Genomic DNA, 25,198 nt, shown 5'->3' on the forward strand with positions numbered 1-25,198 from the left:
GGAAAGGCATTTGGGAAGGTGATCAAATGCATATGCTTTATAAAGTCACATGCTCAGAAAACTTTGAAGAGCAGATATTTTCCTCTTTTTGAAACTATTTTATAACAGCATAAACAGCTGAAAGGAGTGAGCTCAGTCTATGTGCACCCATTTTCATACACCTTAGCGAGAGAAGGTTGAGTTCATTTATTAAAGTCAATTAATTTTTATTCAAGGAATTTCATGTCGTGATTTCTTCCAATGCCCATCAAGGTCACTTTAGATCCTCTAATGAGCTGGAGTTAAAATTAACCATTTTCAAAAATGACCTTCAAGTTAGCCCTTTTACATGAAACTGACGTTTATTTTAATCCAGTTGTTCCGTCAGCCCATAATTATTTTACTTTGGCTTCTGTCGTCTCCTTTTAATACGGATATACTGATGAAGACTTCAAAACTCACCAGTAATCTTTGGGATCTGATTTCTTCCACCAATTTACTTTAGGGTCATTTTCAGTGTAGGTGGATCTGCCTGGTTCTCAAAGTGACACCTTCTCTAAATATGAACGAGTTCAAATCGTATTCATTCCTAAGTGATGAAATTCAAGAATAGTACAGATGTGTGGAATATGCCAATACCTAAGGTAAAAAAGTAAATTAACAGGTCTTTACTAAGACAGTTAATAAACTAATGACAGTTTAGTAACTGTCTTTTTCATACTTCAGCAACTGCCTTGTGGTCCCTTCCCACAGGTCTAACAAAAGTCCTGTGAGTAAAGTAAAACCACAGAGTTACTCCGTGACGCATTTCCAACAACATGCAGGCTACAGCAAAAGCCCTATCAGGATTAGACCTCAACGGAATGTTGAGTTTAAAAAGCAAGTCACCAAATATCACTTATGTAAAATTTATAAATATACCAAACAATAAACTACATCAATATTTCTCTTTTTTGGTTTTAGGAATCTCTTATTCTCCTAAAATTACTGAAGATCCAAAGAGATTTATTTCATTTGGGTGGCATGTATTAATTTTTTGTATACAAGAAATTAAAGCTGAAAAAGTTTTGAAACACGAGAATGCGAGTATTCATTTCCTCAGGCAGCAGAGCAGTTACACCTTTAGGTAGCTCCACTGTAGCCTCATGAAAGAATGAGAGTAAAAAACTTTCAAATAATGTCTTAATATTATTAAGTGAATATATTTTATCTTATTTCCCCCCAAAAGAATGAAACCATTTTATCTTGCTTTCATACTTTTGTGATCCAGGGATCACACTTTGAGAACCAATTCACAAATGGTTTAGAGATATATTCTATTTAATACATTTAGTAAAATCATAAAAACGTGTCTTAGCAGCGCACCCTTTATAAGCAAAGGCTAAGTTATGCTGCAATAACAAATAACGCCCCTTTTTTTTCCCATCCTTGTATGTCACATATCCATCGGCCACAGCATGGCACCAAATCCTCTTCCCTCTGGAATCAAGTAGATAAAGCACACACTCTCAGAGTTTGCCAGGCCCATGGCACATGGAAAAGAAAAAGTGAAACCACTTCTGCTGAAAGAGACAAGGATCATTTATGCCCACATTTCCCCGGCCAAAGCAATTCACACAGCCAATCCGAATGGCAGCAAGGTGGAGAAACTCCTCCTCCCCCAGGGAAGGGCAGCAAATACTTTTCACAAAAAGTTGTCCTCCCCACACCAATGTCAAGGTTAGCTTTGGGTCGATAAGGAGGTAGGATGGGGTAATGACAATTTTTTAAGTAACAGTAATAAAATAATAGAGTAAAAGAAATCTTTATAAAAAATAGAATTCTGAACCAGAGCAAACAAATAAAAAATGGTACAAACCAGAGGTGTTCTCTTTGTGACTGCAATTGACTTGACCATACTCCTCAAAATGATTTTAAATTAGGCATCATTGGCTCAGCCATAGACATTATGACCCAATGGTAATGAGGCAGAGACTGTGCATGGCAATATAGCTTAGAGGAAAATAAAGGATCATTGTCTTTTTGATTGTTTTATTTTATTTCTCAGACGGAGTATCACTCTGTCGCCCAGGCTGGAGTGTAGTGGCGCAATCTCGCCTCACTGCAACCTCTGCCTCCCAGGTTCAAGCAATTATCCTACCTCGGCATCCGGACTAGCTGGGACTATAGGCATGCACCACCACACTCGGCTAATTTTTGTACTTTTAGTAGAGATGGGGTTTCACCATGTTGGACAGGCTGGTCTCGAACTCCTGACCTCAGGTGATCCGCCTACCTTGGCCTCCGAAAGTGCTGGGATTACAGACATGAGCCACTGTGCCTGCCCAGATCATTGTCTTTGAATCTACACTTCCTGTCTTCAGTTTCTAACCATGGGTCATTAGCCACATCACTCAAGGTATCTATGCTTTGAAATGGTGATTATAATGATACTTGCCTTATAAGGTTTGATAGGTAAGTCTATAAGAAAAGACTTGGTCTATCCAAGTGCTCAGAATAGTGCTTAACTTAGAGGAAGTCCTACTTAGCCCAACTTCTGAAGCAAGACACAGCAATTAAAGTTGTGACCTTATTTATGTATGGAGAGGTGAGAATTTAGGTAACACTAACATGAGGATCTAATATTAATATGTGTCCAATTCCAACCTTGAATGAGAAAGGTAGAATTACTCAACCTGTTGGAATAACTAAGATTTCCTTGAATTTTTGTATCTGTGAGATACAGGTATGTTTTTCTGAGAGTAGCACTTTGGAGAAGATGGATAGGATTTGTGACAAAATCATGGGGGAGACATTATGACATTTTTTTCAAACATGTTGAAAACCAAACCATTAGCTCCCAAACTCCAAGGCCATGGTGACAGATGAGGTTGCTGAGAGGTTTTGCTGGTTTAACAGAATAGTGGGAGCTCTGCTTCTTGTTAGGGTATAAAAGGTTGTAAAAAGCTGTTGCTCGCAATATAACAATGAGGAAATCTTGATTTATTCCAATCATCACACATGACAACCATTAGAGACCTGAAAATGCAAAGAAGTCTAAACGCACAACATTCTAGGGAGGGACGAGCCCATCCAAGGCAATAAAAACCTGCAACTGCTTTTATCTCTGGGATGTGGTGGGAAGAACAAGCCAGCTATAAGCAGGGAGGACTTGGCTCTTGGCTGAGACAAGAAGAAACCAAAGAAATCTTGAAGGACCCTGTAGACCAGGCGTGATGGATTCAAACCCAGAAGCACCCCCAAAGTACACTCATCTACATGCCCCATAAATCCTTTCATTCAGACATTTCACCTCAAATACAGAGTGATGGCTGGGCTCCTGGGACAGGGTAAGATGGCAGAGAGAAGGAGAGGTCCTGTGGAGTCAGAAGCCGGGGGAGGCTGCAACACAGATTTCTTCCAAGGCACGGGAAGCTGGAAATGAGCGAGAAAGCTTAGGGAGACCTCAGAGTCTTAGCTCCCTATTCCTAATGAAAGGAGGGCCCTGGCTGCTACGTTTGAAATACATGAAACCTGTGGTAAACTGAAATTAATTAAACTGAAATTAATTAAATCTACAACCCAGACCAGAACCAGCTCATCTCCAGACTGATGGGAAAATAGAATTACACTGCTGTAAGTTTCTTATACATTTTTTATGAAGTTTCACAATACTATTCACAAATAGATTATAATAAGTTAAAAGTCCATGACCTCGAAAGACAACAGAAAAAAATCTCCAGATACTTTGAAATTAAATAGTACATCTGTAAATAGTCTATGGTCAAGAAGGAGAGCCAAGGAAATTTCAAGAAGTACACATAGAGTTGAATAAGAATAAAAAGACAATAGATCAAAATATGTGGGAAGTAGCTAATGCAGAACTGAGGGGGATCTTATAGCCTTAAATGCTTATGTTAGAAAAGAGGAAAGCCCTCAAAACTAAGTTTTTCCCCTCAAAAAACTAGAAAAATATTAGCCAAAGAAGCCCAAAGCAAGCAGAAGGAAATTATATAGGTGAGAACAGAAATCAACTAACCTGAAAACATAAAAATAGAAAACATTAATAAAACAAAAAGCTGCTTCTTCAAAAATATCAATGTCACTCTAGCAAGACTGGCAAAATTAAAACAGAAGAGACACAAATCAACAATATCAGTAATGAAACTAACCGCAAAGCCCATAACCATTAAAATGACAGAAAGGGAATATTAGAATCAATTTTATGCTCACAAATTTGACAATGTAGAAAAAAATGGATGAATTGCTCAAAAACCAAAAATTACCAAAATGCAACCAACATGAAATAGATAATCTAAGTGGTTGTAGTAAAGAAAACTATTTTAAAATGGGATTCATAATTTAAAAGCTCCTAAGTAACAACTTGCAGCTCCACTTCACCTCCCTGGAGAATTCTGCCAAATATTTAAAGAACTGACAGAAATTTTACACAATTTCTTCTAGAAAATAGAAGAGAAAGGAACACTTCATTAATTCATTTTATGAGGCTGACACCAAAACAAGACAGAAACAGTATCAAAGAAGAAAAATAGAGACAAACATTTTTTATAAACTTTGACACAAAAGCCATCAACAAAATATTAGCAAATACAAAAATGTACAAAAACGTTTTAAAATAGTGATCAAGTGTGATTCATTCCAGGAATGTAAGGTGAGTTTGATATTTGCAATCAATTAATGTAATCCGCCATGCTAACAGGCTAAAGAACGGAATGAAACAAAAATGAATTTGACAAAATTTAGTACTGACACATGCTAGAGACCCCCTGAATTAGGAATACAGAAGAACTAAGTGACCTTGATAAAGAACACCTACAAAATCCTACAGCTGACATTGCACTTAATGGTGACAAACTGAATGTTTTTTTTCTAAGATCAGGAGCAAGAAAGAATATCGCCTTTCAACACTTGTATTTAACATAGTATTGGAAGTTTTACCTGCCACAATAATGCAAGAAGAGAAAAGCAAAGACATGCAGAAGAGAAAGGAAAAGATAAGGCTACCTCCAATTGCAGATGACATGATCATCTTCGTAGAATATTCCAAGGAATATACAAAAATAAAGGTCTAGAACTAAAAGTCAGTTCAGCAAAGTTAACAGAATACAATATCAACACAAAAAATATTAATCACATTGCGTCCAGAGTTGGTTCCTTCTGGAGGGTTCTTGGTCTCGCTGACTTCAAGAATGAAGCTGCGCCTACCTTGGCGGTGAGTGTTACAGCTCTTAAAGATGGTGTGTCCCAAGTTTGTTCCTTCAGATGTGTCCCGAGTTTCTGCCTTCCTGTGGGTTTGTGGTCTCACTGACTTCAAGAATGAAGTCGGGGACCTCTGCAGCGACTGTTATAGCTCTTAAAGGTGGTGTGAACCCAAAGCGTGAGCAGCAGCAAGATTTACTGTGAAGCGTGAAAGAACAAACGCTCCAAAAGGTGGAAAGGTGCCCCACCAGATTGCTGCTGCTGGCTGGGGGTGGCCAGCTTTTATTCCCTTATTTGTCCCCACCCACGTGCTGCTGATTGGTCCATTTTACAGAGCATTAATTGGTCCATTTTACAGAGTGCTGATTGGTCCATTTTACATAGTGCTGATTGGTGCGTTTGCAATCCTTTAGCTAGACACAGAGCACTGATTAGTGCGTTTTTACAGAGTGCTGATTGGTGCATTTATAATCCTTTAGCTAGACGCAAAAAATCTCCAAGTCCCCACTGGACCCAGGAAGTCCAGCAGACTTCACCTCTCATTATTTCTGTATATTAAAAATGAGTATTAATTAATGAGCAGAAACCAAAATTAAAAACACAATACCATTTACAATTACTCCAAAGAAAATGAAGTACTTAGATATAAACGCAACAAAAAGTGTACAGTATCTGAATGCTGAACATGACAAAATACTAATGAAAGAAATCAGAGACCTAAATAAGTGGAGAGACGTACTATGCTCATTTAAAGACTCAACACGGTGAGTATACTTTCTCTCCAAATTGATCTATAGGTTTAATATAATTCCCTCCAAAATCTAAGCAGGTTTTTGTAGATGTTAGCAAGTTTATTCTAAAGATTATATGGACAAGAACGGACCCTAGAATAGACAAAAAATAATCTTGGAAAATAAGAATAAAGTGACAGAAAACACTGTACCCGATGCTAAGACTTACTACATAGCTACAGTAATGGAGAAAGTGTAGTATTGGTAAAGAAGCAAACATGTAAAATGGTGGAACAAATTAGTGAATTCAGAAATAGACCCACATAAATATCCTGAAGTGATTTTTGACATAGAGGCAAAAGCAACTCAATGGAAGAAGTAGATCTTCCTCCAGAAGTAGATCCTTTGGAGCAAATGATATCTCAACCAAAACCTCATGCCATATATTATATATGTAAACATATATATATTATTATATATAAATATATAATAACACAACCATATATTATATATATTATATAATATATATAATATATTATATATATATATATGGTTGTATAATTATATATTATAAATAATAATATATATATGTTTACATATATAATATATATGTAAAAACTCAAAATGGATTACAGACTTAAATTTATAACTGTATAACTTTTAGGAAACAAAGCAGGAGGAGATGTTTGGGATCTAGGGCTAGGAAAGACTTCTTAGGCACAAAAAGCACGATCCTTTAAAGAAAAACAACAAAAACTGGACCTCATCAAAATTAAAAACTCTTACCCTGCACAAGACCCTGTAAAAACAATGAAAATGCAGGCTACATATTGTGAGAAAATATTTGCAAAATACATATTCAAAAAAGTATTACCCTCTAGAATGTGTAAAGAATTCTCAAAACACAACAGTAAAAAAAGCAAAAATCCAGTTAGGAAAAAGCCAAATATATGAATAGACATTTCACTGAAAAGAGTATACAGATGGCAAATAAGCACATAAAACTGTTTAGTATCATTGTTTACCAGGGGAATGCAAATTAAAACCGCAATGAGATATCACTGTATAGCTATCAGAATGGCTATAACAAAAAAACGTGACAACATCAAATGCTGGCAAGCATGCAGAAAAACTGAATCAGTTATCATTGTTGGAAGGACTATAAATTAGTACAGTCACTCTAGGAAACAGTTTGGCAGCTTCTTATACAAGAACTATACAATTAGTCTATGATCTAGCAATTGCACTATTGGGCATTTATTCCAGCGAAACGATAACTGAGGTTCACATAAAAATCAGTACACAAATGTTTTTAGCAACTTTATGCATAATAACAAGAAAAACAAAATCTGGGAAACAATGTCCTTCAATAGGTCTGTGGTTTTTAAAAAATGTGGTACGTGCATACCATGGAATAATATTCAGCAATAAAAAAGAAGAAACTATTGATACATGTGACAATTTAGATAAATCTCCAGAGAGTTACAATGAGTGAAGGAAAAAAGCCAATTCAGTTACATACTGTATGATTCCATTTATATAACATTATTGAGATTTAAAAAAAATAACTGAGGCAGAGAACAGATTAGTGATTGCCAGGATTAGGAATGGGATCAATGTGGGAGGGAGTGAGTATTGTAATAAAAGGGCAAAGTGAGGGATCCCTGTGGTGGCACTCTTCTGTACCTTGGCTGAAGTGGTGGATACATAAACCCGCACATGTAATAGAACTGCACAGAGCTGAATACACACACCTGAACTCACCTAAGTGAGTACTATAAAACTGAAGAAATCAGAATAAGATCAGTGGATCATATCAATGTCAATTTTCTGGCTGCCATGGTATAGTTTTGCAAGATGATTTGAGAGAACCTAGGTAAAGCGTACACAGGATCTTTCTCTATTATCTCCTACAAATACACAGGAAGCTATCTCAGTATTGAACTGCATGGGAATTATCTCAAGACAAAATGTTTAGTAAGAATATATGTTGTAATTGGCAGAATACAGAGCACTTTTAGGGAGTGAAATCATTCTGTAGGATACTACAACGGTGGGCACATGTCGTTATGTATTTTCCACAACCTATAGAATGTATAGCACCAGGAGTGAACCCTAGTGTGAACTATGACTGGGAGTCACGATGGTGCGCTAAGGTAGGACCATCAGTTATAACAACTATACTACTAAGGTGCAGGAGGATGATAACGCGGGAAACTGTGCCTGTGGTGAGGATAGGGGAGGAGGGGTAGATAGGTGCTCTGTATTTCCTGCTCAGTTTTGTTTTGAATCTAAAACTAGTCTAAAAAAATAAGTTCTATGTCTTAAGGAATGTTGTAATTTCAAGAGAAATATTTAAAAATACAGATATAACTAAAAACTCAATAGAAAAGACATAATAAAAATACATCATCCATCCAGAAAAGTCAGAAAACTAACGAAGGACAAAATGTCAGATGACACAAATAGTGACCAAATAGCAAGATGGTTGATATACACACATTTGCATCAAAAATTTCACTACAAGTAAATAGATTAAGCACTTCTTTAAAAATACGTCATAAAACAGGGTAAGTTGACCCAACAATATAGTGTTTTCAAGAGACCTGATTTAAATTCAAGGACACAGAAATGTTGAAAGAAAAAAAAGATGAAAAAAATACATCTTGCAAACACTAACCACGAGAAACCCAGTGTTTCTATGTTAATATCAGATAGGAAAGTTGTGTCATACGGCTTAATAGAAAACCACAAAATATTGCTGAAGAAAGTTGGTAAGAAAGCATGATCTTCATACGGTCCTATTTCCTTTCCTTGAGTTCTTTGAACACACATATATATATGCTATACATATATGAGATATATATATGCTATATATATATGTGGAAAATATATATATATATGGCAGTTTCTTTGGGGTGTTTGCCTGTCAAGTTTAACATAAAGTGCGAGAAATCCCAGGCTAACACATCACAAATGCCCACTGTTATTACTTGAAAGCAGTCTTTCTTGAATAAACTCATATAAATTTGTTGTACATCTCTGGCCGGTTTCCGAGTCCTGAAATGGATGGTTTTGACAAAAGTTTTGTTCAGTTGTAGTATTGCTTTTTTGGAGAGAATTTACCTTCCCCCTCACTCCGCCATTCTGTAAGACTCTGGTCCCGGTTTGGGTGCGCAGCCAACACCGTGACTGGCTCCAGGGCAGCTGATGCAGACGAACGGGAGAGCTCAGCAGCCCCCGACCTGCCTTCCAACAGGCACATTCACCAGAGCAGTCTGGGAACCAAAAGGACCCAAGCAGCCTGTAAAAGTCCAGCTCCCAAGGCAGTCATAATAAATGGTTTGGCCCTAATGAGGATTGCAGGAGCTTCTATAGATGAGCTGTACAACCTTCCCTGGGCTTGAAATCTGTGCTTCATTTACCATTTTTGTGAAACCTAGTATATAAATATCCACAGTCTTTCTTCACTTTAATGATGTGAGGAGGTGCTGCAGGAAAATGCAGTCTACTCTTTGAACAACGGTATTGACGGCCAGGTGTGGTGGCTCACACCTATAATCCCAGCACTTTAGGAGGCCAAAGCGGGAGCATCACTTGAGGCCAGGATTTCAAGAACAGCCTGGGCAACATAGCAAAATCTCGTCTCTACAAAAAGTTAAATTAGCTGGGCGTGGTGGCATGTGTCTGTAGTCCTAGCTACTCAGGTCGCTGAAGCAGGAGGCTCATTGGAACCCAGGGATTGTAGGTTCCTGTGACCTATGATTGTGCCACTACAGTCCAGCCTGGGTGACAGAAGGAGACGCTGTCTCTAAAAAATAAATAATAAATAAATAAATAAATAAATAAATAAATAAATAAAAAAGTTATTGAGTGTGTCATGTTACTTTAAGGGCGTTTTTAGCAACATAAAGAAAAGCTCAGCCAGGTGGGGTGGCTCACACCTGTAATCCCAGCACTTTGGGAGGCCAAGGCAAGTGAATCACTTGAAGCCAGGAGTTTGAGACCCGTCTAGCTAACATGTGAAACCCCATGTCTACTAAAAATACAAAAATTAGCCAGACATGGTGGTGCATGGTGGTGCATGGTGGCACGTGCCTGCAATCCCAGCTACTTGGCTACTTGGGAGGCTGAGGTGTAAGAATCACTTGAACCCAGTGGGTGGAGAGCCGAGACACACCATGGCATTCCAGCCTGGGTGACAGAGTGAGACTCTGTCTCATTTAAAAAAAAAAAAGAAGAAGAAAAGAAAAAGAAAACCTCAGTTTGAACTTCGCGAGACCACTAAAAGATTTAAGTTTTACAAATTATTTATTAGAAGTCTTTCTAAATTTTGAGAGAAATCACAGTTCATTAATATATTAGTTAATATATCTTGTTAAATTCAGATTTAATTGTGCTACAGTTCAGATTTCTGCTGTTAACTCTATGGTACATCATAGATGATTTTATATCCTTAATAATCTAGAATAAACTGAGTGGGTAATATATTTATGGCTACTTGGGATGGGGGATTGGAGCCTACTTTAGCCATTTCAAATGGTCAGAGAAATTTAAGGTTGAGTGGTTAGTGTATCATTATGATTGTGATTTATTTGATCCTAAATGATTACTTGGGTACTCAGCCTCAATTGTAGCATTCTTTCTAGGAGTAAAATACGATTTACCATCCAATTTTAAAAATGCAATTTCTGAAAGCAATGCACAGTAAAAACAAAACAAAACTGGAGTGCCTTTAATTTTTTGATAAACTATATTTATTAATGTTTCTCCATATTCAATGGGATATGCTTATGCTACATAACAAGTATAATATAAACAGATGGTGGTTTCTTTTAATACCCTATCTTGACTCTTTGGATAGGCACAAATTTTCTGCATCACGATAAGGACTGGAAAGGCAATATGCTTGCTTCCAGTTTCACCCCCAAGATATAGCAGCTGGAATCTCACACTCACCTTTACAACAAAAACAAAAATACTGAACAAACGACCAAGGAATGATTCCCTTAACCCACCAGAGAACTGATAACTGAGGCCAAGCCACTAAACTAAAATGTACACAGGCTACCACGGGGAGAAACAGGACCCCCACATTTATTTTTCAGGGGCAGATAGTAACAGATACCATAGGAGCCATTAGGGGACTAGTGTAGGGATGTGAAGTGCCTGGGGGCTGTGGACAGAGGAAAGTTGCTACTCTGACAGGTCCCCCCAGCACCTGACAAGGAAGCCCACCAAGTACTCATAGGGATGACTGGGGAGGTTCCTGGAAAAGCTTTCCTCATCCTCGTAATACTGACTGAGGAATGAGAGGGCTGCAACTGATAAAATTCTACCTAGAAATATCTCCTCTATCTCCCCTATGATACCAAAGCCCGTCTACAAGGGAACCAACAAGAAAAACTGTAGCTTGGGGCTCTCGTAAAAATCCACTTTAGGTGGGAGAGGGAACAAGAAAATAAATAAAGCTCCACCCTAAAAAGAGGAGCAGAAATACTGCTAGACATCACATTCCAAGCGGAGGTGAGGCTGTAACAATTGTGCAAGGCATACTCCCAAGACCTAGGTTCATGTGCCGGAAACTGAAGCTAGGGATGTAGATATTGCCGTAACTGAAAGGCAAAGAGTAAAAATTACTAAAGACAATCAAACAAAACAGGTGTTTCAAGAGCTGTGCAACAGTATCACTCTCATATACAAATGATTGGAATCCCAGAAGACCGGAAAAAATGGAGCAGGAAAGAAGACACATTTGAAGACGTAACAATTGGGCAATTATGATTTTTCAAAAATAGTGACAGACCCCAAACCACTGACCCATGAAGCTCAGAAAATATCAAGCAGAATAAATACCCCAAAAAAAGAGTCGTACCATATTCAAAGAACTGAAAACCAAAGACAAAGGGAAATCATGAAGGTTCTACTTCAATTTTAGTTTCCATCATTTTCACATAGTTTTAAAAAGTATTGTAGTGTTATGCACACAAGGAAGGTACCAATTCCAGGGCAGCTAAAGGGTTGGATCTTGGACTTAAATAGACCATTTTCTATTTGGCAAAGGTTGAGCTCTGTGATCTTCATTCACCTCACTTTCATAGACACAATTATGTTAACTTTTTGAACTTTTTCCTCCTTGATTTGTCCAAATTACTGATTTCACACACTCTCAATCTCTTCCAAAAGCTTTTTGTGTCACTGATCAAAAATAAAGTCAATTTTTTAATGCTTTTGAGACACTAGCAAAAGTTTGTTAAACCATACTCTCAGTTTTTCTCAGGGGTGTGCATTCCTGACAGTGATTTTCTCCATTTTAGCAGTGTTTGCTCTCTGGATAGGCTGACACTTCCCAAATCATTCATTCATGGTTCCTTTTTGCTTAATAGTTATTTTCTGAATGTATCTCTCTCCTCTCACGTTTTATCATAAGCAACAAGATGAGTTTAGGTTGTGCCTTCAACACTTGGTTTGGAAATCTCTTCAGCTAAATGACAAAGATTGTTATATATGTTACTCATTTCATACAACTGCAGGGCACAATTTTACTAAGCTCTCTGCCAATACATAACACGGATCCCCTCTCTTCAGTTCTCAGTAGCATTTCTTTGTTGTTGTTGTTGTTGTTGTTGTTGTTGTTGTTTTGAGATGGAGTCTTCTTCTGTCGCCCAGGCTGGAGTGCAGGAGTACAGGGGCGCCATCTCGGCTCACTGCAAGCTCTGCCTCCCAGGTTCACGCCATTCTCCTGCCTCAGCCTCCCAAGTAGCTAGGACTACAGGTGTCTGCCACCATGCCTGGCTAATTTTTTGTATTTATAGTAGAGACGGGGTTTCACCATGTTAGCCAGGATGGTCTCAATCTCCTGACCTGGTGATCTGCCCGTCTCGGCCTCCCAAAGTGCTGGGATTACAGGCGTGAGCCACTGCGCCTGGCCCTTCAATAGCATTTCTTTATTTTCTGCTAAGTCCTCACAGGCAGCATTCTCAAAGTCCAGTCTGTGAAATCTCTCCACATTTCTACAGTATGCTTGTGGTGATGTGGCCACTCTCTAAGAGAATTTACGGTTTCTCTACCATGTCTTTCACTTCCTTCTGAATTCTCACTACCAGAACCCTTAAAATATGTATCTTTACTGTCTGTGGAAGGCAATGTAGGCCTTTTCTATCATGCTTCCCAAAATGGTTTCAGCCTCTGCTCACTGCCCAATTCCAAATTCATGTTCACATTTTTAGGAATTTATTGTAACAGGACACCACTTCCAGGTACTGAATTCTATATTCTTCTTTTTAATTTTTTTTCTTTTTGGAGACAGAGCCTCACTCTGTCGCCCAGGCTGGAGTGCAGTGGTGCAGTCTTGTTTCACAACAGCCTCTACCTCCTGGGCTCAGGCCATCTCCCATCTCAAGCCTTCTGAGCAGCCAGGGTGCATGCCACCAGGCCCTGCTAATTTTTGTATTTTTTGTAGCAACGAGGTATCGCCATTTTGCTCAGGATAGTCTCGAACTCCCGGGCTCAAGCGATCCTCCTGCCTCAGCCTCCAAAAGTGCTGGGAATACAGGTGTGAGTCACTGTGCCCAGACTGTATTCATGTTTTTATGTCGCCATCTTGACATATTCATAGATATATCACCAGGTTGGAGGGGTTAGAATCATGGGGAACCAACATTCTGCCTTCCATACTGTCACTTTTACTAGGATCCAAGTCAGAGCTCTGAATATACCATTATAATTAGCCAAAGCCTAATCCGCAACTAAAGTGATACAGCACTTCAATATGGCAGGTAATGCTGGCCAAAGAGGAGCTCATGGAAACAAGACTAGATGTACTCAACAGAATCTCAAACTGGACCACTAGAGGAAAGAGTGGAGAAACCCCCTCAAGGATTTTCCAAAGAGGGTGAATTACACTGTTTATTTGCTTTTGTTGTTGTTCTGGTTAGGCCAATTTAATGATCCAAGATTGACTGTTATGGATAATCACATTTTATATTACAGACTACAATGTGCTAATTAAAGTATTAATTGTTAATTAATCAAAGCATTATAGAGCCTATGAAATTATATAGTGTTCTGAAATTCACAGAGTGCTTATATAGGACAGATATGAGACTAGCATATGTAAGTATGGCTGGAACAGTATTTAAAATACTGAAATACATCTTTTTAAACATTTTGTTTCATTTCACAGAAGGGGATCTAAGGCAGGTAGAAAAATGAGGTAGTTCCTGCTTTTTTCCTCCTTGCTGCTCCCTCCAAAACCCACACGCATGCACATGCACGCACACACACACGCACACAATTGCTGCAAACCACTGCATTTACAGGATTTTTTACACCTCAGGTGGGCCTGATAGTTTCTAATAAACATACTTGCCATCTATTTTTGGATCTCATCACCCTAATGAAAGGATCACAGAATGCTTCACAGCCAATTACCTGGTGCAAGATAAATGCATGTATTTATTCATTCCCCATAATGATGATTAAGAAGGAGTTCATTTCACTGTAATCTTGCAGGTGTTTAAAATATAAATGAACTGACTGCAATAAGAAGTGCCCATAACCTCACCTAAGGAAAATGCCATCCTAGATAATGCTCTCTTGTCCAATCCTATTCACATGAAATCACTTTTCTATTCCTTCAAATCTCACTAACAGGATGAAATAAAGCAGATGCCAGACAGATACCACTCAAAGGGGACTGGCTCTCTCTTTTGCATCTGAGAAGCCCAAACCCCTAATCTATTCTCTATCCTGGTTTTTCCTTTTCCCTGATGCTTTGTTTCCCTAATGCAGTTTCATTAGACTGCATTTGATATTTATTTCTCCAGAGCAGAAGTAGCGTATTCCCACAGAAAAGATTTGTCTAAATACATCTACTGTTGAGGCTCTCTACAGGGAGAAAAATTTTAAGCAGTGATGTGTGTTTATGGATATACATGTTTGTAATCTTATCTTCGTGGAGGCCTGTTGAGAATTCCTGAGGCACTTACTGAAAGACTTCCTTTCCTAACATCATTATTGCTTATTTGCTCCAGATGGATGTCCTGGGAATGAGCAGCTTGGAGAGCCATGTACCATGTGTCACCCCTAGGTAACTGGTCTCCTTGTCCAGGCTCTCAGGCATGGGTGAACAGCATGCTCAGCTGGGCCTATCACATTCCACATGGCAGAGCCTTAACGTAGCCAGTTGCAAAAAAGTACATTTTAATGGAAATAGAAACCACACTCATGCTTAGCCTTGGTTGTTAGTGTTTTGAGAAGACAGGATTTAAGTCTTTCCCAACAGGGGCATGACAAGCACTGCCTTTGGGGGTCAGTGAGGCTTCAGCAGGGCTGCTCCCCACCTGTGCACCGCTCTGGAAACATTCCCTACATCCAGCCCATAGACTCTGACTCTGGCCTCTTTGCACCCAGGTTCCACAATGCATGAGGAAACTCTGAGAGAGGAATGTGATGGAAACGTAATAAATTTAGCACTTACTTAAAGTGTGATTTGATCTAGCAAAAATATTTCCCAAATGTTGGTGACCATGTTTTGGCCACAGGAGGTGCTATGGGAGGGTCTTATCTTCATTCTCTCCTCTCCGCAAAACATGACAAATAATTGGCTTTGCAATCAAATGCACCAATGAGGAGGGAACGCAGCAGGGAAATAGGGTCAAGGTGTAGGTGTAACTGGTGAATACTATATTTTTCACCTTTTATTTTATGACTATGTTGTAAAATATTAACAAAATATAAGATATCTATTTTTGAATGCTTACAAATGTGTGTATATATTTCAGATATATAAATATATGTATACACAATATATGCTATTAAATATATATTTAATAGTATTATTTAAATTGCAACTGATCCTTGAGCAACATGGGGGTTGGAGCTCTGACCCTCTGCTTAGTTGAAAATCCACATATAACTTCTAACTCTCCAAAAACTTTGCTAATAGCCTACTGTTGACTATAGCCTTACTGATAATGTAAACAATCAATTACCCCATATTTTGTGTCATATGTATTATATACAATATTTTTACAATGAAGTAAGTTAGAAAAAATGTTACTAAGATAATCTTAAGGAAGAAAAACTATATTTACTGTTCGTTACAAGGAAGTGGATCATCATAAAGGTCTTCATCTTCATTGTCTTCACATTGAGTAGGCTGAGGGGGAGGAGGAAGAGGAGGGATTGGTCTTGCTGTCTCAGGGGTGGCAGAGGCAGAAGAAAATCCATGTAGAAGTGGAACTCTACTGAAAATCTGTGTAAAAGAATTTTTCTTCATGGGTCATGTTGTTCAAGGGTCAACTGTAGTGATTACATTTTTATTTAAACACAAAATAGTTGAACATTCAGTTAAACAACTCTAACACAAGTGAAAGTGGTTAAGGGCAGTACCTCAGAATTTCTTTTTAATACGCTCGATGTTTATTTTACATTCAGGTGGTACACGCGCAGGTTTGTTACCTGGTATATTGTGTGATGCTGAGGTTTGGGATATGATGCCCTCCCCCAGGTACTGAGTATAGTCCCCAGTGCGTAGTTTTTCAATCCTTGCTCCCTCCCTTCCTTCCTGCCTCTAGGAGTCTGCAGTGTCTATCCTTCCAATCTTTATGTCCATGAGTACCCAATGTTGGGCTCCCACTTATAAGTGAGAACATGTGGTACCTGGCTTTCTGTTCCTCCTGCAGACATTTTTGTTTTGTTTACACAACTGATTTGCACAATAGTTCTCTGTCCGTGACAAGAAGAAGTCCCTGTGATCCGGCCAGCAGCATCCTCAGCCTTCTATATTGAATTATCGCTTCACCTCCACCTCAACATCATGTGAATTCTCAACACTTTGTAATTCCCAAGCTTATCCAGCGACTTTCATGTTACTGATCCTCTTACTGATAAGACCTTTTTCCTCCTTGCCTAATATCAAATTGCCATTCTCCTTTCAAAGACCTGCTTGGGGGTCAGTTTCTCGCAACTTGATGCTCCAACAAGTCTCCTTCAGGGCTGCTCCCCGCTCCACCTCATGTCCCGCAAACATCTACTCCACTGAGCACAACGCATTTTGAATATGTAGTCACTCATCTGTCTCTACCGCCAGAAGTCTGGTTCAGAGCCTGGTACACAAAAAAGTGCCCTGTGGATATTTGTGTCAATCAATCTATGGGCCCAGGGTGACTTACTCATAGGATAAAGCAAGGAGCTCCTGCTGTGGGACCTGAATTTATCACCTCTGCCAAGTGGGGCCTTTGCTGCTGACTTTCTGATTTCTTCTCATTTAGAACCAAGGCATTGTCTGGTCTTTTCCTCAAGCTAGTCACCTGAGGTGGCTGCAGGCGAGCCAGAGTCATCCCATAAGCTTCGTAACTCTACAGGCTCAAGTGTCTTGCTCCTATCTGGGCATTGCAATGTCAGGACTAGAAGCAGTGCATGAAACAGGCCTCATCAGTGCTTTCCCAGTGCAGATCTCGACTATAAAGTAGCTAACAATACTAACATAATTAATTAACATATGAGCACCTCTTAAACAATTGGCACATCTGGGACTTCACACTGCTGGGAAGAAGGGACAGCTTAGAAGAGCGTGCCCAGTGATCCCTCCTCTGAATGCTGCTCCTGACTCTCTCCCTCTATCATCTTCTGCCCACAGGCCCATGCTAGCCCCAGCGTCTTCCAGGCACAATGATGGATGTGCCTGGATGGATGTTGGAGCAAGAACACCAACACTCCCTCAGGCTTCTCCAAGGCCACCCTAAAACCTGAATGAGTTCTGCATTCTCAAGCCCCTTCACACTTGTCCCAAAAAGTCTATGTGGCTGCACCCAGAACCCACCCCCTGCCAGGATCCCCACAGGCCAGCATGCCTACCACTCCACCCACTGAGCAGCCCAGGCAAGTGGTCTGCTCTCAGGAGTACGCCTCAGTAGCTGCCACTCTCGCCCTGCTAGCTTGCCACTCTCTTTCCATTGCCTTCCCTCCTCTGCCTTCTGGGTATCCAGACTTCCTCAGCTCTGCTGCCACTCAGCTCATATCAGTCTCGCTGTTCATCTATCCCCAGTCCTCATTCAAGTGGAACTGAACATCTCATTCTAAGAACCCTTTTGATTTTAGTATCTCCATAGCCTCAAAAACTACCTGAATACCAGAACACTGCTGAGCAGTAGGGATGCTTCCCAAGGTGCTGTTATCATCCCCAGTTTGCACATGGGGAAACTGAGGCAGAGAGCTAAATCTCCCCAAAGTCAAATAGCTGGCAGCTGGCCAAGCTAGCACCCATGTGCTCAGCCACTTCCAGTGGTTCACTGCCCAGGTGATTGGCTGCTGGTATGGCAAGAATGAGGAAATAGGAGGGCTTCTCCCTGGCTCTGCAGGAAATCCCAACTTACCCAGGAGTGTGGAGCTGAGTGGTTCCATACCTCTAACATTCTTGTCTTTGTGCATAAGGGATTTTTACTTCCCAGTGAGTGATCAACAAGGGAAAGTTGTGGGATACTGCTTATTGACTTCTTCCTCAAGTCAAGGTACCAAGAGGGTGACAGAGCAAAGCTGAGAGCCAAGAGGACACATATTTCTCAAGTTACTTAGAATGCATGTTAGCAAATGTGTGCAGACTATGGAGAGGCCCACGGAAGAACTGAGCCTCCTCTTAGCAGCCAGCACCAGCTTGCCAGCGATGTGAGTGGCTGCCTTGAAATTGGACCCCCTGCCCCAGCCCAGCCTTCAGATGATGTGGTGCCAGCCGACAGCCGAAATACAACCCCATGGGAGACCCTGAGCTAGAGGGTTCCAGCCAAGCCACATGTGGATCCTGACCCAGAGGAAGTATGTAAGGTAATAAATGGTTGTTTTAAGCTGCTAAATTTTGGGGTAATTTGTTACGCCAAGATAGATAACTATACTAATATTATGTTTTGCATGTATTATCTCCTATATTATGGTTTAGTCTCTTTAAAATGATGACTCAAATATATGACTTTGCATCTAGTACAGTGGCTGAAATCTGATAGATCTTCCAGAAATGTTCATTGCATACATGAATAACTGAATGAATTTACGATCAACTTCAGGGCTGATTTTATTCATCAAACATTTATTCAGAACCTAATTGAAGTCAAGCATTGACCTAGGCGCTGGGGACATGTATGAGTTGGGGACTGCCAGCGGCCCATTCTGGGATGAGACTCTAAGCGTGCTCATAGTCATCCTACCCAAGGGTGGGGAGGGTGAGTGCTCACCTACCCACTCCCCACCAGCTTCTCTGGCTGAGGGCTGCTTCTGGACCCTGACATTCTGGCTTGCCTTGTGTGTGGTTCAAGTGTACACCCAACACCAGCACACAGCATTCAGGCAAACAGCCTCAGGTGTGTGCGGGAAGCGGCCTTTGGACAGGCAGGGCACCAGCAGCATCTGCTGTGGCATGAAATGTAAAACCAGGGCTCAGAATGCAAAGAAATTATAATAATAAAATGTAAAAGAGAAAGAATCAAAGTATGTTTCTATACATGTGAATGTGGTCACTGCCTGGTGGACTGTGGAAGGTGTCACAGGAAGTTACGTTTGAAATGGTGCTGCAGAGTGAGCATAAATTTGCTGGTGGCCTGGCCCGGTGACTCACGCCTGTAATCCCAGCACTTTGGGAGGCTGAGGCGGGTGGATCACCTGAGGTCAGGAGTTCGAGACCAGCCTGGCCAACATGGTGAAACCCATCTCTACTAAAAATATAAAAAAACAGCTGGGCATGGTGGCGGGCACCTGTAACCCCAGTTACTTGGGAGGCTGAGGCAGGAGTATCGCTTGAAACCAGAAGGTGGAGGTTGTGGTGAGCCAAGATAACACCATTGCACTCCAGCCTGGGCTACAAGAACTAAACTCTGTCTCAAAAAAAAAAAAAAAAAAAAAAAAAATGTGCTGAGAAAGCAAACAGGGAAGATGTGCGAGGACGAAAGAGCCACACATACCAAGGCACGCAAGTGTGAGCACTCATAGTGTGTCAGGAAACAGGAAATGTCCGCCTGTACCTGGGACCTCAGTCACACAGGAGCAAGGAACACATGAAAAGCTTTCAGCCAATACCTCATTCGCTTTGGAGGTATTTCCTGGTAGCAGAAGCACTGCTACTAGCAGGCAAGCTGGACCCTCCGTGAGGATTACAGTCTGCACTTTTGAGGCTCCCAACCTCCCAGCATTTAAAGCATCCCTAACACTCCCAACCATCCCAGGAAGCAGCGTCTTGTACCACATGAGATCCTGGCCACGGGTAAATTAACCCAGGGGTCCGCCCCTGCTGGAGTGAGGGAGAATCAGGCTGTTTGTTTGTGGCTGTTGCACAACTGACACCATTTTCTATATTGGGAGCTGTTATGAACTAAATGTTTGTGTCCCCTCAAAGTTCACTCGTTGGAGCTCTACTCCCCGATGTTATCAGGAGGGAGGACCTTTGGGAAGTGATTAGGTGAATCACTAAAGTCCTGAGAGTGGTGCTGTCAGGAGAGGATTCGTGCCTTTGTAGGAAGAGACTGCTCTTGCTCTCTGTCTGCCATGTGAGATTCAGTGAGAAGGCAGAGGTCTGCACCCCAGAAGGCGGCCCGCACCAGAACCGGACCCTGCTCTGCCCCGTTCCCAACCCCTAGCCTCCAGAACTGTGAGAAATACGTGTCTGTTCTTTAAGCCCCCTGGTCCATGGTGTTCTGTTACTGTAGTTTGCGCAGACTAAGACAGAGACTCTGCAGAAATTCTGGTCTCAGAGAGGCAGGGCTTTGCTTTCTATCGCAGAAACCAAGAGGGTTCAGACATTCCTGCATTTAGCCCCAGAAGCCAGGGCAAGGTCCGTGAGATGTGAGTCTGCAGAGAACATTAATGTGCAGGGGCAGTTTTGAGGTGACACTGATGCCTGGGGACCTGAAGCATCATCCTGGCCCCCTGCTAGAGTGAGGATGCCTGGGGATCAGGTAATCAACGCAGACCAAGCCCACTCACACGGGCGCTGCAGGAATTATACTGATAGGACATTCCTGGTAGCAGTCCTCATTCAATGCATGTCCATTCTTATGTTTTTTTGTTGTTTGTTTGTTTTGTTTTGTTTTTTGTTTTTGTTTTGTTTTGTTTTTTGAGACAGAGTTTCCCTCTGTCGCCCAAGCTGGAGTGCAGTGGTGCGATCTCGGCTCACTGCAAGCTCCGCCTCCCGGGTTCACGCCATTCTCCTGCCTCAGCCTCCAGAGTAGCTGGGACTACAGGCGCCGCCACCACACCCAGTTAATTTTTTGCATTTTTAGTAGAGACAGGGTTTCACCATGTTAGCCAGGATGGTCTCGATCTCCTGACTTCGTGAGCCACCCGCCTCAGCCCCCCAAAGTGCTGGGATTACAGGCATGAGCCACCACGCCCGGCCATTCTCATGGTTTCATTGTCTGGTAGTGACTTGTGGGCTTCTCAGAAGAGATCCCTTCTCACGCATAAGGGTGAGTGACTTTGATCTAACCCAGTTCTTCTAAACTGAAGATTTGCTTTCTCTCCATGTTGACATCCATGAGCAAATGTCACATCCCCTGATAGCCCTTCTGCCAGTGGGCACGGAAATGTCTCTTTGAGCTTCCACATTCACTGCAGGCTTCATGCTGGGTGGAGGGAATTGTTACCGCCTTAGATCTATAGACGAGATCATTTCTTATTTGGGGATTTATAGGTACAGCAGAAGAAAATCGTTGTGATTTGAAAGTCTAATGGATTTATTTATTTTTGTTGATGGTTTTGCACAGGGATTTAAAAGTATGGTAATTTTGTGTGTCTTTGTATTGTTTTTTAAAACAGTTGTTTTTACAGATTTTTTACAGTTTTTGTTTTGTTTTGTTTTACAGTTTCCATAGCAGTAAAATATTCACTCCATAGCGAATTTTTGTTAAAGTTTTCAGCTGCAGGTAGAAACAGATTACATCTATTTGTACTGTAAAAGCCTGGCAATAAAGTTTACTCCCAATAATATCTCTTTTTTTAAGGTGCTTAACACTAGCTCTAAAGAATAAATGAAAGAAAGTATTAGGACATGAATCCCAAAGTTTCCAAGAAATGCAGCTCTATGTGTATACAACATAAGTTATTATTTTTTTTTTTTTCTTTTTTTTTTGAGACGGAGTCTCGCTCTGTCACCCGGGCTGGAGTGCAGTGGCCGGATCTCAGCTCACTCCAAGCTCCGCCTCCCGGGTTTACGCCATTCTCCTGCCTCAGCCTCCCGAGTAGCTGGGACTACAGGCGCCCGCCACCTCGCCCAGCTAGTTTTTTGTATTTTTTAAGCCCCTTCCACCAATGGCAGAAAGGAAATTCCAAGGAACGTAGGTCTCCCTCGCACACACATGCACACAGGCACGTATGCGCGTGTCTTGTCCCATCTGCCACCACGTGTGGCTATTTTGGATGGCTCCTTGGTGCCATGACCTAGGGGTGGCTGGGGTTGGGTGTCTGTCTCACCATCTCCTGTCTGTCATCCCTGAGGCTGCATCGTCAGGGTGAACGTTGGTGTGTGCAGGGTGAGGCTCAGTCTCCTCTTGTTCCTGGGTGCAGAGCCCCTCCAGTACAGCATCCTCCCAGAGATTTCAGGCCACTCCTAGAGGTCTGGAAGGAGCCCTCTGCAGCCTGTGGCACTCTGTGGCCACAGGGGACATGGGAGGACTCAGGTGCCTGACTCCTGACAAAGTGGAAGTATTTTACTGCTTCCCAGGTGACTCTGGAGTGGGAAGGAACTCATGATACTGTGTGTGTCCAGTAGTCCAAGTGGCAGGATAGCCAGCGCCTTCTCCGCACTGGGAGAAGGGAGGGCACTCAGGGGAAGTGAGGTTAGCTCCACCTTTCCGCCATGCCTCTCCGCTGTCTCCACCTTGTGCTCCCTGCTAGGGTTCAGGTGTTGGGGAGAGCTCTGCACGTTTTCCTCGGTCTCTTGACTCCACTTCTCGCTTTTTTCTCTGACCTTCTTTCATCCCTTCCCCAACCCAGGAAAACATCATCTGTTTTTCAGGGTGAGGAAAATGAACTCAGTATGAAGGCATGTTGTTTCTCAGGGCCCAGCTTTTGAAATTCAAAATGCTTTCCTTTCAGACTCTTGCTTCAAACTTGAATCTCAAAAGTCTAATGCTGACAAAATTAAAAGTAGACTCTGAAATGCCAAGTCTCTCTCTATGCTCTACTGTGCATGTTATTTGCAGGAGGTGCTGACTGATGCCTCAGCAGGGCAAGGCGGGACACTTTGGACACACTGTGGAAAAGAAATCTGTTGTTTCTGAGTATCAACAATCAACATACTACCTACTGCAGAGGTATATACTGAAATGCCATTTGAAAGGGGCTTTTTGTCTCTATTAGCTTTATTGGTAGCACTAATGACAAATAGAGTTTTGAATTGCTGAAAATCACAGGCTAAGTTACTTTAAGGGACCAGGTTTCATCCTGAAGTCTTGGAGCAGCTCCCCGGAGTGGCCAGTCCTGACTGCACAGTCATGTCGGTGGCTTCAGGGAGACATTTTAGAAGCATGAGCTGGCTAGGCTGGTTGGAGGGAAATGGAAGGACCTGAAGAAGTTTAGCATGAGTGTTCTCTTTGTGTGGTCTCTGTTCTTCTCCTCCTGCAGAGAGGCACAGTGGAGGGCAAAGGCTTTGCCTGGGTCCCCCTTTCTCTGGGTACCCTCCATGCAGGGCTCCCAGAGACTATTGTGGACACTGGGGGAAGACAGTGGGTTCACCTGGACCCAGTTCCTCCTAACTTCCTCACTCTGCCCACATACGGCCCCTCAACCCTCTAACTCCCTTCAAATTTAGACATCAAGATTTATGTCTTTCTTCTATTCCTTAAGAGATAAGCTGATGCAATAGTTCAACCCGAAGCATTTCCACACTGCCTCATACTGCTCTGCGCTGCGGTTGCATCTTAACGTGGAGCGCGTGGAGCCCCCTTGCTTCACCTATGGGATGAATTTCTGTGGATGCTGGAAGGCACCTGGGCTCATCAATATTTGGAGGGAACATACAGGAAGAAGAAACATGTTGGTGAAGTGGTGAAACGTAAAGTGTATCTCAAGCATTTATAATATTAAAAACATAACACACGCCTGGGTCCATCACGTGGATTTTCTGGGCAGAACATCACTACCTCTGTGGTGCACTGTACCTACCTATCTTTCTAATGAGGCAGCCTCACTCACCAATCTGGCTGTTATACAGCACTCCACCCCCTATTCAGTCCTGAGGGATTTCCTTTGGTTACTTAGGCCCCAGATCTTTTGACATCGACCCAAGGATATCCTTATGGATAGTCCCCATGTTAGTTCCTGGGGCAGGAAATGCCACTTTCTGAAGACCTGCTGTGCACCACCTACCCAGAGAACCCTGGGCCATTCTGCCCAGCAAGGACCTCTGGGGAAGGAGAGACAAATGCAAGTCCCCAAATACAGTGCCCAGAATGAGTGCTGGACACTTTTCTTGCAGTCTCAAGGGCTAGGTGAACCGCTAGGTTTTAAACAAGACATTGGAATTGGGAGTTTTATGTAGTCCAGAAATCTAAGTAGATGAAAAGTTCAAACATTCTCAACTGACACAACACTAGATTTTGGAAGGGACTGCAGAGATCTTTGACTCTGACTCTCTCTTAGTGTTGAGAACTGGCTGCCATAACAAAATATCATAGAGTAAGAGTCTTAAAAAAACAGAAATCCAGGCCGGGCACGGTGGCTTACACCTGTAATCGCAGGTGTAAGCCACCTTTGGGAGATTGAAGCGGGTGGATCACCTGAGATCAGGAGTTCGAGACCAGCCTGGCCAACATGGTAAAACCCCATCTCTAATGAAAATACAAAAATTAGCTGGGCGTGGTGGCAGGCACCCGTAATCCAAGTACTCAGGAGGCTAAGGCAGGAGAATCACTTGAACCCAGGAAGTGGAGGTTGCAGTAAGCCAAGATTGTGCCATTGCACTCCAGCCTGGGCAACAAGAGCGAACCTCTACCTCAACAACAATGGCAACAAAACAAGCAAACAACACAGAAATCCAGGTGCTCAGCCTGGAGGCTGAAAGTCCAAGATCAAGGGGTCACTAGGGCTGTTTTCTCCTGAGGCCTCTCCTTGGCTTGTGATGACCGCATCCTCACTGTGTCCTCTTGTGGCCTTCTCCCTATGCATTTGCATCCCTGTTGTCTTTTCCTTTTTTAATAAGGACATCAATCCTATTGTGTTAGAGCCCCACCTTATGACCTCATATAACCTTAATTAACCCCTTTAAAGACCCTGTCTCCAAATACAGTCACACTGCAGGTTAATAC

The 25,198-nt window shown here is 41.8% G+C and overlaps 1 protein-coding gene and 1 non-coding gene across 2 annotated transcripts in view; both read right to left on the minus strand.

Annotated features, from left to right (window-relative positions):
* The window catches only part of CHRNA7 (cholinergic receptor nicotinic alpha 7 subunit), an 880,272-nt gene that overhangs the window by 240,297 nt on the left and 614,777 nt on the right, over positions 1-25,198 (minus strand). The gene's annotated exons all lie outside the window — the stretch shown is intronic.
* Positions 707-839, minus strand: LOC126960423 (small nucleolar RNA SNORA18). The gene has a single exon (XR_007727971.1). It is a non-coding gene; the product is annotated as a small nucleolar RNA SNORA18 (small nucleolar RNA).

This window comes from Macaca thibetana, chromosome 7 (genome assembly GCF_024542745.1).
Source record: "Macaca thibetana thibetana isolate TM-01 chromosome 7, ASM2454274v1, whole genome shotgun sequence".
In the NCBI taxonomy this organism is placed as follows: Eukaryota; Metazoa; Chordata; class Mammalia; order Primates; family Cercopithecidae; genus Macaca; species Macaca thibetana.